This window comes from Leptidea sinapis, chromosome 9, assembly GCF_905404315.1.
Source record: "Leptidea sinapis chromosome 9, ilLepSina1.1, whole genome shotgun sequence".
NCBI classification, from domain to species: Eukaryota; Metazoa; Arthropoda; class Insecta; order Lepidoptera; family Pieridae; genus Leptidea; species Leptidea sinapis.
The window spans coordinates 10323892-10342142 of NC_066273.1; the positions used below are offsets into that span (position 1 = coordinate 10323892).

The 18251-nt window shown below is 34.8% G+C and overlaps 1 protein-coding gene across 2 annotated transcripts in view; it reads left to right on the top strand.

Moving 5' to 3' along the window:
* The first annotated feature begins 9960 nt into the window (after positions 1-9960).
* LOC126966130 (putative epidermal cell surface receptor) overlaps positions 9961-18251 on the top strand; it is a 65363-nt gene continuing 57072 nt past the window's right edge. For both annotated transcript variants that reach the window (XM_050810057.1, XM_050810058.1), the window contains exon 1: positions 9961-10117. The gene's annotated coding sequence lies outside the window, so the exon portion shown is untranslated. The remainder of the gene's footprint in view (positions 10118-18251) is intronic.

Consider the following 18251-nt stretch of genomic DNA (forward strand, 5'->3'; position numbering starts at 1 on the left):
TACACAGGCCATGCAGGTCTCTCTCGGGAAATCGTCGACCAGTGCCGGGAGAAACTTGTGTCTTCTATCGAGTCCCCTCTCGAGAAGATCGCGGAATGGGGTAAATTGAACCTTGTCCAATTTAACCCCCAGAAGACTCAAGTTTGTGCGTTTACCACTAAAAAACCACCATTTGTCGTACCACCGCTCTTCGAGAACACTTCTCTTAAAGCCTCGCCTAGTATCGGAATACTGGGTCTCGAAATCTCGAGCGATTGCCAATTCCGTGGCCATCTGGAGGGCAAAGCCTAATTGGCTTCGAAGAAGCTGGGCGTCATCAATAGAGCACGGCAATACTTTAAGCCGGCCCACATTCTAGCGCTCTACAAAGCGCAGGTCCGGCCACACATGGAGTATTGCTGTCATCTCTGGTCTGGCGCACCCCACTATCTGCTCGATCCATTTGACCACGTGCAACGTAGAGCAGCTCGAATTGTCGGGGACTCAGTGCTCTGTGAACGGCTGGATCACTTGGCGTTGCGTAGAGACGTCGCTTCATTGTGTGTCTTCTATCGCATTTGTCACGGGGAGTGTTCCGAAGAGCTGTGAATGAGCTTCCTTATGCGGTGTTTCTGGGACGATACGACATGGGTACCTTCTAAAAAAGCGCGTACACCTTCCTTACAGGCCGGCAACGCTCTTGTGATTCCTCTGGTGTTGCAAGAGAGTGTGGGCGGCGGTGATCACTTAACACCAGGTGACCCGTACGCTCGTTTGTCCTCCTATTCCATAAAAAAAAATAGTATTATGTCCTGTGGTATATTGCTATGGGGCAACGCTGCCGATAGTAATACAATATTTGTGCTCCAGAAGAGGGCTATTAAATAGTCCTAAAGAATCATTGAGAGCAATATTTAAAGAAATAACATCTTGACTGTTGCCTCTCAATATATTCTTGATAATGTAATGTATGTTCATAGGCACACAAGTGAATTTGGTAGAAACTGTCATAACCATAATGTTAACACCAGGAATAGACATAAACTTATAATGCCTACTATTCGGCTCAGTCGAGTTAGTAAGTCTTTTTTGGGGCGATTTATGCTTTAACAACAAGATCCCAAAAATGTTCAAAACAAAAGTATTACGTTATTCAAAAAGATTGTTAAGAGACGTTTGTGTGGTAAAGGTTACTGTAAAATAAATGACTTTCTTAATGATACCACAGATTGGGAATGGAGTGACCGCTCTCAGGCTATTAAATAATAAGTTTAATTATTACTTTGTAAACAAATTTTTTCGATGAAAAAAAAAAGCCCACTGAGTTTGTTGCGCCCATTCTTCTCAGGTCTGAGTCATTCGTTTTGGAATGGGTGGTAGTTTTTGACTTTCAATAAGTGATGTCACATCCTAGTTTGAATAAAAATAATTGGATTTGAATTTGAATGCACATTGTAGGTACTGTGGTACGTCTGAGGGCCTACTCCTATAATCGATATTCGATCAATCGTGGCATTAGTCGTGTCGAATTCTACTCTTAGTTACATCGTAATTAATGTCGTAACGATGATTGAACGAACGAAACATTATTCGACATTATCGGTCGTAACCCTACTCGTAGTTGAAAATGTCAGAGACGAATATTCGAATTTCCCAAATAATCAAACGTCACTTTTACGATAATCTCAACGACACCTTCTAGGCTGTCGATGCTATCATCGTTTCAAGTTGTATAGATATATTTTCCATACAATATACATACTAAATAAATATTATTGAAATAATTATAGCACAGATAATGTTTAGGTTTGAACATATTTCATTCACACTAACATCGTAAAAAAATCAAAATATTAGTCTATGGTAACGATAAACGATAAGGAATTCGAACATTTGTTAGAGTAGGATAGTTGCGATATATTCGGAGTATTATCGTATCGTTCCGAATGTATCGTTGTCGATTTTGGGAATTCTCGGGAATTTATATTCTCTAAGACTTTGGCAGCTAGACGCACCTCTCAGAACCATGGTGTTAGCTTTTATAACTTGAAAGGAATCCATATCTCACACCAAATAATATGTTTGAAATCAATAATATCACAAAAATACCTACTGATCGCAAGCTATGGACACAAGCTCACCAAAATGGATTGTTCTTTGCTTTTATCACAAATCGGTTTGCATGTGCCTGCTTTCAATTGTCGGCTTAGTACTTTTTCCACAATGCACATTAAATTCCACCACAGTAATTATGGCTTAAACTCTCCTCTACAGCTAATGTTACAATTATATACTAGTATTTTTAATATACATGAAAACATTCATATCTTCTTTAAAAAAAATCTTAATTTTAAAAAACAAATTTATATTGCTCACCAAAATTTATAGATTTTAGATTTTAAAATATCACATGTATTTCGTATAGTAATGTTGTGCCTACCTATAATTTAAGTACATTTAAAATATTTTATGACACTTGTTTAATTCTCAGTGCATAAGTTAATAAATTGTATTAAGTTGGTAAGCCTTTTTGAATAAATAAATCAAACTAGTTTTTCAGTATCTTATTCAACATACATAATACCATTCTCATCATTAACATAAATAAGCTATTGTCAAGTTTTGACCCTTTTTTGACAACGATTACTTTAAATTGACAGATAATGGCCAAACTGTTAGATACCTAGCTAAGTAATGCTTCTATGCGAATGAAGTTATTACGAATAAGACAGCCAGTATTTAAATATACCTTAGAGCAAAAGAATTTTAACATTCCAATGTATACTTTGCTATTAATATTGTTCAGGTGTTTAACTCGTGGAGTTGGCGAATATTTTTGTTTTAAAGCAATAGGTGGGCAAATGAGCGTGCGGCTCACCTGGTGTTAAGTGATCACCGCCACCCACATTCTAATGTAACACCAGAGGAATCACACGAGCGTTGCCGGCCTTTAAGGAAGGTGTAGTTACACACTTTTTTTAAGGTACCCATGTCGTATAGTCCCGGAAACACGGCGCAAGGAAGCTCATTCCACAGCTTTGTAGTACGTGGAAGAAAGCTCCTTGAGAACCACACTGTGGAGGATCGCCAAACATCCAGATGGTGGGGATGATATCCTAATTTGTAGCGTGTCGTTGTCGAAGGTGGAATTCGACGGCAGGATCGGGCGAAACAGCTCTTCGGAACACTTCCCGTGATAAATGCGGTAGATACTGTACAGTGTTACTCTAGCTTTGGCAATCATAGAAAATAAGTCCTCTTCAGTTCCTTCAGTGTCTGTCTGCTGTCATAACACTCCCGAGACCTTTAAAATTTGGCTTAAATGTTGATTAATAAAGCGCTAATCTTATAAGTTATTTACAGTGTAGATCAGTGTTTCCCATACATTGTTCTGCCATGGCCCGGTAATTTTCATACTGCCTCTTGTGACCCACCTTATACTATTAAACCCAAGGTCGTTTAATTAGGCAAAATACACATTTTTAAAACTAAAAAAGGTTTTATTAGGGCATCCCAGGGGATACTCCATAGGGAGTGCCGCTTGCGCCTCTCTCTCCCCAAGAAAAGGTGGACTTCGACGAAGGCTTAGATGGCACTTGCCCAAATATGGTGTTTAGTGGGTAGGCACTTTGGTTTTACCTGAGTCCCACATAACCAACATTTTGTGTATTCTTTACGACAAGATAACCAAAAACTGCTTGCTGCTGCCACTGCTTCCGAATATTTACGATGTGTCGATCGATATTAGGTACCTTCTCGTAATATTTTTAGAACAAGGCGGAAATGTTGAAGCACAACGGCACCTTTTTCTGCCGTGATGCAGTAATGTGTAAGCATTACTGTTTCCCTCTTCGGATGCCGTAGCTGGTGAAATTACTGGGCAAATGAGACTTAACATCTTATGTCATAAGGCGACGAGCGCAATTGTAGTGCCGTTCAGAATTTAATGTAGATTACTTTGATTTTTTTCTACTCTGACAGTTAAGGAGCCCTAGATATCTTCTTAAGTTGAGTTGAACCTTGTAATGTGAATCACAGACCAACGCGAGTCTCAGTTGGGTTATGTATTCAGATAAGTGTAGAGTAAATCTACAATCTCACATAATATGTAACTGCTTATGTTTGTTGACCAAGTTTGTAAACTTCACATGGAATGTCGTTCACCGTTAGACCGGACTATTGTTCTCTAAATACCACAAAAATGTCACTATTTTGCTGTAGTATATTCTAACAAACATTGCAATATTTGATACTTACAGGCAATTAAAAAACCGGTTAAGTGCAAGTTGGTACAATGCTTTGACAAAGGGTTTCGTTATAATAATAATAAGTTTTTATTAAAGGCAAAATTACCCAGTATACATATTATGAAACAAATAAGATGATATTCTATTACATTAAATAAAGATAAAAGGTAAAATATACACAAAAACTTATAATCTATCTGGAAAGGTTAATAAAGCTCTTCCCAGGCGTCTTGGTCATGGCACCGTCATTTATTTACTATTTTTGTTTTTATGCACAGATAGCCAATAAGAAAAAATATTGCTAGGCATCCCGTCACAAACCGTTTGGAGTATGCGGTTCTGAGATTTGCGGAGTCTATCCCAGAAGGAAGCAACTCTTATTCTCATCAAAGCATAGAAATCAGGCACCCTCTAATCAGCAAACATACCCGAGGCACTGCAGTACCTAGGCAATCCCATCAATATGTAATGAAAAAATATTAAAAGTATTCGCCTCGATTATACAAGATCTGTTATTATGCTAATAATACTTATCTGTACATCTGTACATATAAATAAAATTGGAATGTCTGTTTGTAATATGTAAATAACCTTTTATTACAACATTATTGGTGTATGTAAAAAAACTTTTTTTTTTTTACAATTTTTGTCTGTCTGTTTGTTTCGGCTAATCTCTGAAATGGCGGAACTGATTTTGACGGGATTTTTATAAGCAGGTAGCTGATGTAATAAGGAGTAACTTAAGCTACGTTTATTTTAGAAAAATTCTTTTATTTGACAAAAAAAAATTAATGTTGCAATGTCCAAGAAACGGTCTAACTCTAAAAATAATTTATATGGCAAAACAACGTTTGCCGGGTCAGCTAGTTAGGTGATAAAACTACCGTTTGGTATTGAAAAATACAAACAGTTTTTACAAGGAAAAATATATTTATTTAGTCGCATTATTTACCCTCTGACAAATGTACCTGCTAGTTGAACTATCAAAAATGTCTGGCTAAAGAGAAAACATCATCCAATTATAACCGGAGTAGTAAACTTTTTAAGCTTTTTTATTATAACGTATATATGTAGAATTATAGTTTCATAAACATTAAGGGTTGGGACAAGCGGTTGTCACGATGTTAACGATGTGATTTTTAATAATATTCTGAAGGTAATACGATCTGGTCAAGATCGCCGGAATACGGAATGAGGAGAGCGCAGGACCGAACGTCGTGGAAATATTTGGGCAGGCCTTTGTCCAGCTGTGGACGTCTTCCGGCTGATGATATATACCAGAACACCAGACTTTATTATTTGATGAATTTAGATCGGTATTATACACAACTTTAGTTCCGTTTACCAGCCATAGCCATAGACTGTAGTCCACACTTCATAATGGTCCATCGTTCTTACCTGTGTTGGGAGTATTCGCTGACAAACTTTCAGCTTTTATAAAATAACAAAGTTCTGGGGTTCACGGGCTCTTGATCTATAGGTCCGTTAGACTTAAAAGAGTAAGAGAGGCGCTCTCGAGGCGTAATATGTCTTGCAATATCATGGAGAAACAATCATGGTGAAGATCTGTTTTTGACGAGACAGGGCTATCTGACTCAGTGCGATTTTTGTCATAATTGTGCAAAGTTCAGTAAAGAAGACATTTAATGTTATTGCTGGATCGGAGAAAGGTGTCATGAATAATATTATGAACTCACCATCAGTTTTCTATGGGTAAGCTTCGCTTTAGGGCATTGTGCGTTTGACCTGGAGTCAGCTATTTTGTGGTGAGCTATACTAATATATATAAATCCATTGTTTGTTTCCAGTGAACTCCGAAACTGTTGCATGGATTTTAGTGGGGATTTCTTCATGGAGTACAGTTTAGTCCAACTTGAGAGATAGAATAGTTTTTATTTCGATTTGGGACCCATAATTATTTTTATTTCCAACTAGCTGACTCGACAGACGTTGTTCTGTATATAATAAATAATAAATGTTTTAAATGAATTTGTCAATAATATATCATAACATCAAAAATTACTTCGTAAAATATGCACCCTGCTGTCGTAATGAAATTGTTTCACAGCAGAACTGTCAAACCGTGCGTCAATAAATTCTCTCATAGAAATTATCTATGGACACATCAAAGGAAAAACAAATTTGTTGTTTTTTTTATTTAATTTAGCAGCATTTTCCTATTTATTCACGTTTTCAACCTTCCCTGGACTTCCACAAATAATTCAAGACCAATATTAGCCAAATCGGTCCAGCCGTTCTCGAGTTTTAGCGAGACTAACGAACAGCAATTCATTTTTATATATATAGATATTTGTTTTGTATGGATATATTTTCTATGATAGAATTTATTGACGTATTGTTTGACAGTTCTGTGAAATAATTTCATTAAATAACAACAGGGACCATATTTTACGAAATATTTCTTGATGTTACGAAATATTATTGACAAATTCATAAAAAACAGTGTTTTATTTATTATGTACACTCTACAGAACAATGTGGGGTTAGTTGTATTCGATTTCAAAATAAGTAAGTATACATAATACCAATAAAAGTTACCGACATAGTCCAAATGATTGCGAAACTGAAGTGGCAGTGGGCAGGGCACATAGTTCGACGGACAGATGGCCGTTGGGGCAGTAAATCCTCGAATTGCGACCACGTACCAGAAGACGCAGTGCTGGTAGGCCCCCCACAAAATGGACCAACGATCTGGTCAAGGGCTTTGTCCAGCAGTGGACGTCTTCCGACTGATGATAATACATAATAGGGACTTTATGATAAAGACTGACAATATAAAGAAACTGAATCGAAGACTGATCGAATCGAGATAAAGAGGATCTATTTTATGTATTTTAACACTATTTTTTATTCGTTGTAATATATTTCGTAACAATAAATACCCATTACGCGACGGTGATTGAATCGTCGGTTCATTTCTTTACGTATATGTGTTTAGTCAACACCTTGACCGATTTGAGCACATCCTGACCACGGCTCGCGTCATCGAACGTTTTATGATCTAAAAGAAAGCCTTCGCCTGTCCCTTACTATTGGCTTTTAATGTCAAGTAACTGAATGGTATATTCTTAATATTGAATCTGAATATTTAGAGACAGGCGTGCCACAGGGTTCGATTCTTGGCCCGTTTCTCTTTTTACTCTATATTAACGATATTCCATTTATGGTAGAGAAACTCGTGGATATACTTTTATTTGCTGATTACACGTCACTTTTATTCAACATAAAACAGAAAAATAATACGGTGAATAGCAAAATGTAATGATACTATGTAAAAAGTATTAAATTAGTTCATAGCTAATAACCTATTGTTAAATAGTAAAAAAACCTATTGTATTCGATTTCAAATACCAAATGTGAAACAAGCAAAGGTTAAGGTAATGCTAGATTCTACAACTCTTTAATTTGTTGATTAGACTGTTTTTTTTGCATTACCATAGATAGTAATATTACAGTAGGTTCCAAACAATAGTAACTTAGCAAATTTTTCTGTTCAAAAGATTAGACAGTTGAGTGATACAGCGCGTTTGGTCTATTTTTTTTTACTTCCATTATGTCATACGGTTTGTTATTGTGGGGAAATGCAGTGGATGTTCATAGTATTTTTGTCATACAAAGGAGGGCTTTTAGAGCAATTTATAATACGCGACCAATAGACTCGTTTTGGGGAAACATCCAATTTGATAAACCCTTCCCTCACAATTTATATAATATATATGAATATAACGTGGGTTAGAAAAAATATTGTAGAATTCAAGAAAAACCGTGATTTGAATTTATTCAATTCAAGGAGACGGAATAAAATGCGTAAGGTTTAATAAATTAGCTGGAATTGAGGGCTCTCTCATAAGTCATGGTATTCAATTTTACAATAGAATACCAGACAGTATACGAGGACTCACAAATTCATGAAATATATTAAGCTTGCTTGAAGAAAGCTTAGAAAGATACATGGTTTTTCTCTGGCTCTGCGGCATCAATCAGTATCCTCGATATAATCTGCTATATTATAGGTAATCCTTCTTTGTCAAAGAAGCTTCAATATATTTGTTGACATTGTGCCCAGTGAGTCCTAGTGAACTCAGCAATATCGTCTCCATCCCTCAAATATGTGCGAAAGGGAACGATGCGTCAACCCGTGAATGGGTGCTGCTTGTGGTGCCAGATTGACCTGTTATCTGTACTTATAATAAATAATTAATAAATCATTGTATTTCTTGAGTGCAATTACTTATAACGAAAGTAATAACGACCATAGTGTTCACGAAGCATCCTTGCACAAAGAATAATTAATTCAAGCTCTAAAGGTTGATGCTTTAAATATACGATATTTTGTATTTATACAATTTCTACTCTATAAATTTTTATGCAATATTTCAAATTTAAAACACTTTTAACTATGAACACGACTCATATATTGGGTGCAGCACCTTACAAACAAATTATACTGTTATTTATATTGCAGCCATTGTAAAATACTCTATTTGATTGAAAAGAGTTTAGTTTCTTGTATGTTCTTCGCACGTGCTATACTTTTTCCAAACATATAGTAGATTCAGCTATTTAATAGAAATATTTATAGTGACGATTCAAAAGCCCTTGTTATAAGTCGAATTGAATGAAGATTATTTCACTTTGAGTAATCAGCCAATTTATATATTTTATAGGGCTATATGTAACTAATCGACCAGTCACCGCAAACATCACTCATTATGAAATTACTCTATATCTTTATATATATATTTCTTGTGTGCGTGTGTATGTCACTGAACTCCTCCTTTACGGCTGGACAGATTCTAATGAAACTGTCTGTGTGTATTCAGGTGGATTCGAGAATGGTTTAGATTCACAATTGAACTACCTCTTAAACGGTTGGACCGATTTTGATGATTTTTTTCTGTGTTGCAGTGAATTTGAGATTGGTGTGTGTCTTGAGGTGGATTTGAGAATGGTTTTGATTCACAATTGAACTACCTCCTAAACGGCTGGACCGATTCTGATGATTTGTTTGTGTGTTCCAGTGAATTTGAGATTGGTTTAGATTCTCAATTCCGTCAATATAATATAATTATCCTGCTCATGTGTATTTTAGTGGACTCCTCCCAACGGATGGACCGATTTTTCAAATTTAAGACGTGTGTCCGATAGTTCCGACAGGACAACGTCTGTTGGGTCCACTAGTGTATATTATATTATTATAAAGACGCCTAGACGTACATAAAAAGGTTTATATCTAGTATCTGTAGTATATTTATTTATTTACTTTATTGAAGAAAAAAAAAAAGAAACAGACGATTTAATAAACATTCAAATTATTACAGAAAAGATAAATAAGATTTAGTATATTACTAAGATAAATTACAATTGTTCCCTTGGAAGGTCTCACTCAAAAAATAGGTATTGAAGATAAAACCGACATCTGCTTAGGTGTAAGCGTGCACGTACAATTTACAATAAAAGTTAATTGGAGTAAAAGTAAGTTAAAACTTGAATATACGAAGCAAAAATAAGATTTAAGTTTGATTAGAACTGAATTTTATTTTTAAAATTAGTTTTATAGGTAAAATATGTAAGGGTTTATTTAGATTCGAGACAAGTTCGAGAACCACAGGTAGCTTGTGAGTTTCGCCAGCCAAGGAAAGGCCTCGCTTTCGATGTTGGGGAGAAATCTGGTCAACACTCGACAAGCGTCGCGTCGGGGCAATCGGCTCGGCACTCGACAGTTTATCGCCGTTCGTCGACCAATGCGTGCGCGACGCCTATTAAAAAATTCTCGGCCAAATAAAACCGCGTATTGTGAAGTGTAACTGTGTGTGAATTGGAACTTTTAGATTAGAAAGTGTGCATAGGATTTTTCTCGTCGAGCACCGGTATGTACAAATGAATAGCGGTAAAGGGGATGGCTACTCTATAGGCGTACGGGTAACGTCGGAATAGGCTTTCGTGGAGCTTTTCAAACATAAACACGTTTAAGTTATTTCAAAGTTCAAACATCTTCGTTTGTGCTCGGCAATTATAAATATTCATTCAAATTGACATTACAACAAAAACAGTTTTAAAATTTATTACTACAGTTTGTAACATAAAAAATCTGGCTCCATTTAGTATTTTATTTAACACAAGAACCACAATTAATTATATTATGAGCACTGAATTTATATTTTATACATGAAACAATTATGTATATTAAGTTTAAATTATATTTTTTTACTACAAGCAAATAAGCAAAACAAAAAGTCAAAATAAACCATTCATAGCTTTTATACATCAGTATAAAATCGTGCTAAATCAAATCAAATGTTAAAAGTATTTAGAAAAGGTTAATTTTAATCCGGTTATTCTACCAATAGTTGCACAGATCACATGTGTACATCTGACCGCAAAATAAAAAATGATAGAGCAAGAACTCTACCATCATGTCGATACCTAAGAAAGACTTCAACGATAGCGCGGCGTGACGATAAATAAAATTTATATTAGAGAGATTGTAACTATGCTGTTAAGTATAGCTCTATATTTGCGCTTATTAGTTGAAGCTAGAGTAGAGAAAGTTGTAGGTCGATGGTGATCAGTAAACACCAGGTGAACCGCTCACGGGCTTGTATTCTTTTAAATAAAATAAGATATGTCTTGCGTCAGATACGTCGTGTTATCAATTGCTACACATAGCAATTGATAACACGACGTCTTGGTGACGTCACAGAGCTATTTTTTTATGACAATAAGGGACGCGACGAGCAGTACGTTCAGCTGATGGTAATTGATACGCCCTGTCCATTACAATGTAGTGCCGCTTAGTATTATAGAAAGGCCACAAATTCTGAGCGGCACTACAACTGCGCTCGTCACCTTGAGACTTAAATGTCAAGTCTCATTTGCCCAGTAAGTAATCATCACTAGCTACGGCGCCCTTCAGACCGAAACACAGTAATGCTTACATTCTACTGCTTTACGGCAGAAATAGGCCCGTTGTGGTACCCATAATCTAGCCGGCATACGGAGCCTCCCAATGGTACATATAGTTACAACAAAGGACCTATATTACGTTATAATAATTAGGTAAAACAGTTGAAACATAATGATTAACGTAACATATTTGCGTAGGATAGTTTTGGTTACTGGTCATCACCTCCTTACATGCATGTCTGATAAGTTATTATAAACACTGATTAATACTTAGGAAGATAAGCCATAAGATAATTAAAATATAAAATAAACTTACTTCTAATTCAATGTTTAAGAAAAACTAGTTTAAACAAAAAAGTGAGCAAAACGGTAAAGAAAATCACGGGACGCCTGGCAGATGTGAAACATCGACATTATTTTGTAAAAGTAATATGCAGAAAAGAATATATTGTGATAGGAACTAAATATGTCATAATGATAAAATATAATATTACGATTTTTTTCCAGATAACGATGACTATTTATTGAATAAACATTTATTTTCATTAAATACAAAAATTTACGAATTTATTTCAAATCGTGACTACTTAATTCGTTTAATCAGTGACTTCGGTAATAGTTATATTCGATGTTGCCTCTGAGGACGGTATTACTGTGGCAAGGCGACGCGTCGCCACGGCATGCGTCGCCACGCCAGAAATCGGTTTTACGTGCGGCTATAGATGTTTCACATCAAAATATTATATTGTCTACCAAAGATTGAAGATTATGTTAAGTCATATTAGATATTTTATACGTCTAGATAGTCTCTTGCTGTTACAACCGATAAAAACAGGCCATGTTTAACACTTAAGTGTGCGTGACAAGCTACGTCTTACACTCAAGATTTGTATGACACTTTGTGTTAGTGTGCGTGAATTGCTCAAAATAGAGGTTAGTTCTACTCTCGGTCTTTTATCGACTTTTTTACAGCTGTCATACGGCTGTTTCCAATATTCAGTCTATCGCTTACTTAAGATAAAAATTGTAACTATCGTTGACTTTTCTGTCCCAATAAAATTATCGACGGTAACTCACCTTATCCGTATACGCTGTCTGTCAATGGGACGACGTATAGCTTATCAGCGATAGAAGTTTGTATGGAAATTTAAATTCACGCTTTCCAATATAAGGCGATAAGAATGACTTATCGGGTACATTGCGACAGCTTCAGATTATTGACTGACAGTAGAAGGTAGTAATTTATCTCTATCTGTAGATAGTATATTGGGAACGGCCGTTAGTCTATCTAGACGTATAAATGATCTTAGATATATGAGAACAAGTGCTTACCTGGCAAACGTTGTTTTGCCATATATAAATTAGGTACACCCGCGCCTGCTTAAAATGTCATTGACTGAATTATTTGTATTGGGAATTTAAAGGTCAAAGTCAAAAAATTATCATCTGGTATAAGTATTCTTCGGAAAGGTTCAGTAGTTTTCGCAGTATAACGTAAGGAAATAACGAGTCTCCATTTATTAGTAAGTATAGATTACTAAATTAAGGACTTGGTAAAGCCGACAAAACTTTGCTGAGGCTCAATTTAATAATACAAGGAATCAATGTTCACAGAAGTAAATCGGAAAAATGGCAGAAGCAGATTTAATGTAAATCCAAAAATGAGAAACATCCATCTCCAAATTCCAGTTAAATACTCGTAGTCCCATCGCGATACTTTTGGTTGGTAGTTTTAGCGCTATTGTGCCTCAAAACTCGTTATAAAATTCAGCTGAAGAATGTTTAATAATATAATAACTTTATTTCCCAAATATTACAATAAAATATAATAGTATTACAAGTCAAAAATATATTTCAAAATTATATTATTAATTATTTACATACAAAACAGGCAGCAAAGACAGTTAAACTAGTATGAACTGTGTTTCAGCTGTCGGTGACTTCTCGGTACCAGACATAATTACCTACATAGTCAAATCAAATTATCAAAATAAATAAATAAATATTAAATCTTGATAATATATCTTGATACCTTAATTTGCCTTAAATTGGCCTGTAACTAGTAGATCTGTTATACATATACAGGATGTCCCAAAGTTATGGGACATGAAGGGAAAGTACCTTAAATATCGTAGATAGGGTATTTTACTGAAAGAAGACTTTATGTTATTTTTAAAATTTAGTAATTCTGCATTCAAAGATTTTCTAAAAATTACTTGCCTCGTCTGGGACTCGAACCGACTGTAATGTGAAAAAAAACACCCCTACTTTTATGATGCCAATCGAAAGAATGGCTAAAAACTAGCAAGTGAAATTACTGGGCAAATGCGACTTAACATCTTGTCTCAAAGTGACAAGCGCAGTTGTAGTGCCGCTCAGAATTTTTGGTTTTTTCAAGAATCCTGAGCGGCACTGCATTGTGCAGGGCGTATCAATAACCATCAACTGAACGTCCTGCTCGTCTCATCCCTTATTATCATTAAAAATAAAAAACAAATCGTATGGGTCCAATCGATTCGAGTCCACTAAGTGTACGCGATAAGTTAACTGAGAATAATAGATCTATATTATACAAGTAAAAGTTTTTGTAAACTGTCATAACTATATTGGTTAGACAGTAAATTATAAGTTAGATCCTAATTTGTAGGTAACTTATAAGTTAACTACTATTTTGTAGCCACGGTGCTAGTAATAAATAATTGTTCTACTTTTTGTTGCCTTTTGAGGTAGGTTTCTTAGCAGCTTAATCCAAGTATGGTTTCCTCGAAATTGGCTTAAGCGTTAGAAGTTGAAGCCTACTTATAAGTAATTATAACCTACTTAAGTTCATATGAAACCGTAAATTGGTTTTATTTGGATAAATACAGCAATAAGTACATTGCTTGATTTGTAATTGATTTTGCTTGTATTATTTATTTTTAGTAAGTCGTACTTTTATCGCCTTAACCTTGATAATAGCTAGGTTTATTGGCACCTTATATTGTGTATGGTTTCTTGAAAACTGGCTTTAGCCTAGTTATACGTTGTTAAGATAATATTGCCGTATGCCGAATTTAATTATAAGTATAAAAGAAATATGGAATAGAAAGTTTAAAGTTTGCACTAATGAATGACTTTTTTGAATCTTTTAATTGAATTTTCGTACTTAATATCTGATTTTTTCTATAATTATCCGACGCTTTGAAGGGGTTAATAATCGCGTTGAAAGATTACGTTACATACAGACAGTCAAACATACCAAGCCAATAAAAGAGGAATAAACTGCTTAAATTATTGTACTGTCGTCTTGATTGGTGTGCAAAGTTAAAATTCAATCTGTAATTTTAAAATGATTGAAAATCATGTCCAGATAAACATTACGTTATAGATATAAGTGATACTAATATCACGGACGAGTAAAAAAAGAAGGACTCTGCGCTATAGTATTAGTAAGAAGCACCGTTATGCTAGTGTGTGTGCGATTACGGGGGATACTAGTTACACAATTTTTTCTCCCTTAAATAATCATATATGGCCACAAATACGTATATAGTATCCTTTTTACACTTTTTCACAACGCACAACGGCATTTTTAAAATATTTTATTGAGACGCAAACTGATTTGTAACAGACGATGACAATTCTCACAATGGCCGCCTATCGGCCTCTAGTAGTGTAAGTGTGTGCGTGGGGCTATGTATTTACACGTTAATCGGCTTGTTTTGGTGCTACACTGTTACAAAAGGTGAGTCCTTATTTTTTTACTAGTCCGTGACTAATATAAGACGTGTAAAACTATTTCAAAATCGACATGCTTTTACCAATTTATCAGCGACAATAACATTTAAGGAAATAAAAATAAACCTATCGTTCGAATGCCGGTCTTATACGCCAGTCAAAACTATTTGCGATGGAAAGCAAGCAACACAATGCAACTTATTATGTATTCCTTGCACAACACAGTTGGTTTACATAATACAAAGTTAGCTCACGTACCTATATATTATTTATTACGAAGCCCGATATTGGTACAAATGTTTTTATTCTCTATAGTAATGCAAAATATTGTATAACTTTATAATTCGTTTAAATATTTAAATAGCTGCTTTGAATACCAATACATATTTGTTCCAAGTAAATATTAATGTGTACTTTTTTATTATCCAGTTTTCAAAGTTAATAAAGACATTATTATATTATTACTAGCTGACCCAGCAAACGTCGTATTGCCAATTAAAGTAAAAAAATAAAGTTCAATAAAAATTGTTTTGGGGTAAATATAAAAATAGGTAACGGCCGATTCTCAGACCTACCAAATATACCGTACTACAATATTATTGTATTCGATTGCCATCTTATAATACTATAGCGGATTTGTGGATGGAACAGAATAATATAAAAATCTCGATACAAAAATAGTTGTAGATCGTAGAAAGGCAAGAACTTGAAGTTGTTTGTATTTTTTAATACTGAGTCATAAAAAAATAAAAATTTAGGGGACTACCCTTAACATTTAGGGGGATGAAAAATAGATGTTGTCCGATTCTCCACTCTAGCCGATATGCACGCTAAGATTCACGAAAATCGGTCTAGCCGTTTCGGAGGAGTTTAATTACGGACACCGTGACACGAGAATTTTATATATTAGATTAGACTTAAATCAATCAATCAAAATCACTTTGTTCATTTAGGTCAAGGAAATGATACTTATGCATGCTAAAAGTTTTTTCTTTTTACCATTTACCACCACTTCGGAAATGGTTGAGTTGTAATGAGAGAAAGTGGCAAGAAGCTCAATGCCACTATTTTAATCAATATTTACAGCGTTTTACAAATTATACTTATTATAATATACCTACCGCTTGCGGCGGCGTCGTGTGCTTCCCTCGAATATGTGCGTAGGGAACCATGGCTGGTCTATGCGTCAACTCGTGAACGGGTAGGTACTGCTTGTGGTGTCAGATCGATTGTTACCTATATAAATAAAAATGAATTGCTGTTCGTTAGTCTCGCTAAAACTCGAGAACGGCTGGACCGATTTGGCTAATTTTGGTCTTTGAATAAATATGAAAGTGTTCGGAATTAAATGAAAACAACAATTTTGTTTTCCTTTGATGTGTCCCCCGTCGTCCGATATTTGTTTTCTAAGGACATATTTTCTATGAGAGAATTTATTGACGCACGGTTTGACAGTTCTGCTGTAAAACAATTTAATTCAACAACAGGGAGCATATTTTATGAAATAATTCTTGATGTTATGATATATTATTGACAAATTCATAAAAAACATTATTTTAATGCAAGTAGTAACCGCGATAGTCATGTTCACGAAGCATCCTTACACAAACAATGAATTCAAACTCTAAACGTTGATGCATCCAATATACGATAATTTATATATAAATATGTTATTATTTATTACTTTTATGAAATAATTAATATTACTTAAACACGATTCAAAAATTGGATGCAGCACCTTACAAACTAATTTGTTGGATATATTACAGCAATTGTAAAATACTCTATTTGATTGAAAAGAGTGGCCGTTGAGTTTCTTGTATGTTCTTTTCACGAGCTCAAGTTTTTCCGAACATATGGTACATTCAGTAATTTTAAAGAAACATTTATAGTGACGGTTCAAAAGCGCTTAATATAAGCCTAATTGAATAAAGTTTATTTGACTTTGACTTTATATTATGTAAAGTGAAGCAACAAAAAACACTCAAACGTTAAATACTCGTCAAAATAATTATATTTTAATTTATATATTAAAACACAAGAGTTATTTAGTACATAAGATGCACCAATCACACACACTGTAAATAATTAATATATAAAAAATTTAAATATATTTAATAACTTCAATTTTAAAAACATGACGCAAAGTTTCTGGTAACAGGATCATCCTGCCACCACAGGTGGTTGGAAACGGGGGCTCCGTTTACGAGCTTGACGCATGGGCCAGCCATATTTCAGGCAAGCAATGGCATTTAAGCGAGCATGTTGAAGCCTGCCACAAGAACTCAACTAAATAACTAAAAAGAATCTTAATCTACTACTATATTATGTATTTGCATATTTATTCATTATGATCGTCCGCCCGTGACTCTCGTTGGGTAAATTCAGTTTAATCATGGCAACTCTAAGTCAGTCATCAAGGAAGTTAAAGTATGTTTACGCCCCTTTAAAAATTGGTTAAGATATTGACGTGTTTTTTCTGTAACTGAGGAATCAATCAATATCAATTGGCGATATTGTGCGCCTATTTCAGTGAAAACACTGTCAACGTTACACAACACAATTTCTTCTCACGATGTTTTCCTGATATATGTTCACAAAAATCGTCACCTTTTTGCTCTTAATAGTGATTTTCGTTATTATATCACTAGAAATAAGGGATTGCTTGTAACGAATTCTAGTAGGGTTCATAAGATACATAATAGCTTTAAGGGTAAATGTATACACTTCTACAATAAAGACCCAGCCACTGTTCAGGCATTATCAATAAATAAATTTAAATGTTTTATAAAAAAATGGCTCTGTCCTAAAAACGTCTGTAAATCCTATTACTCCACTGCTGAATATCTAAATGATCGGACAGCCTGGGACTAGATTGTGATTATTTTATAGCGATAGAAATGACTGTACAATATTGTATATTTTTAGTGAAAAGAGCGCAAAAAAAATAGAATGCTGGGAGAGTTTCTTGCGTCCCTTCTTCTCTCTCAGAGCGCCATTTGTTTCCGAAGCGGTAGTAGTATCTAGTAGTTATTAGAAATGACATCAAAAAGAATTCTAAAGGAATCAATTTTGAGAAAATAAATGCCTTTTATGCCTTTTTACGTATAAGCGTCAAAGAAATGTAGATATGAATTCGGAAAAAACAAAAACACATAGGTACCTCACGGTAGAGTATCGAATCGGTATCTCCCGGTTGAGAGGCAGCGGTAGTCTTACTTGGAGTTTTATACACCTTAAAATGACCTAGCTGTCCCGACAGACGTTGTTCTGTATACAATAAAACAATATTGTTTTTTATGAATTTGTCAATAATATTTCATAGCATAAAGATTCATTTCGTAAAATATGCTCCCTGTCAAGCCGTGCGTCAATAAATTA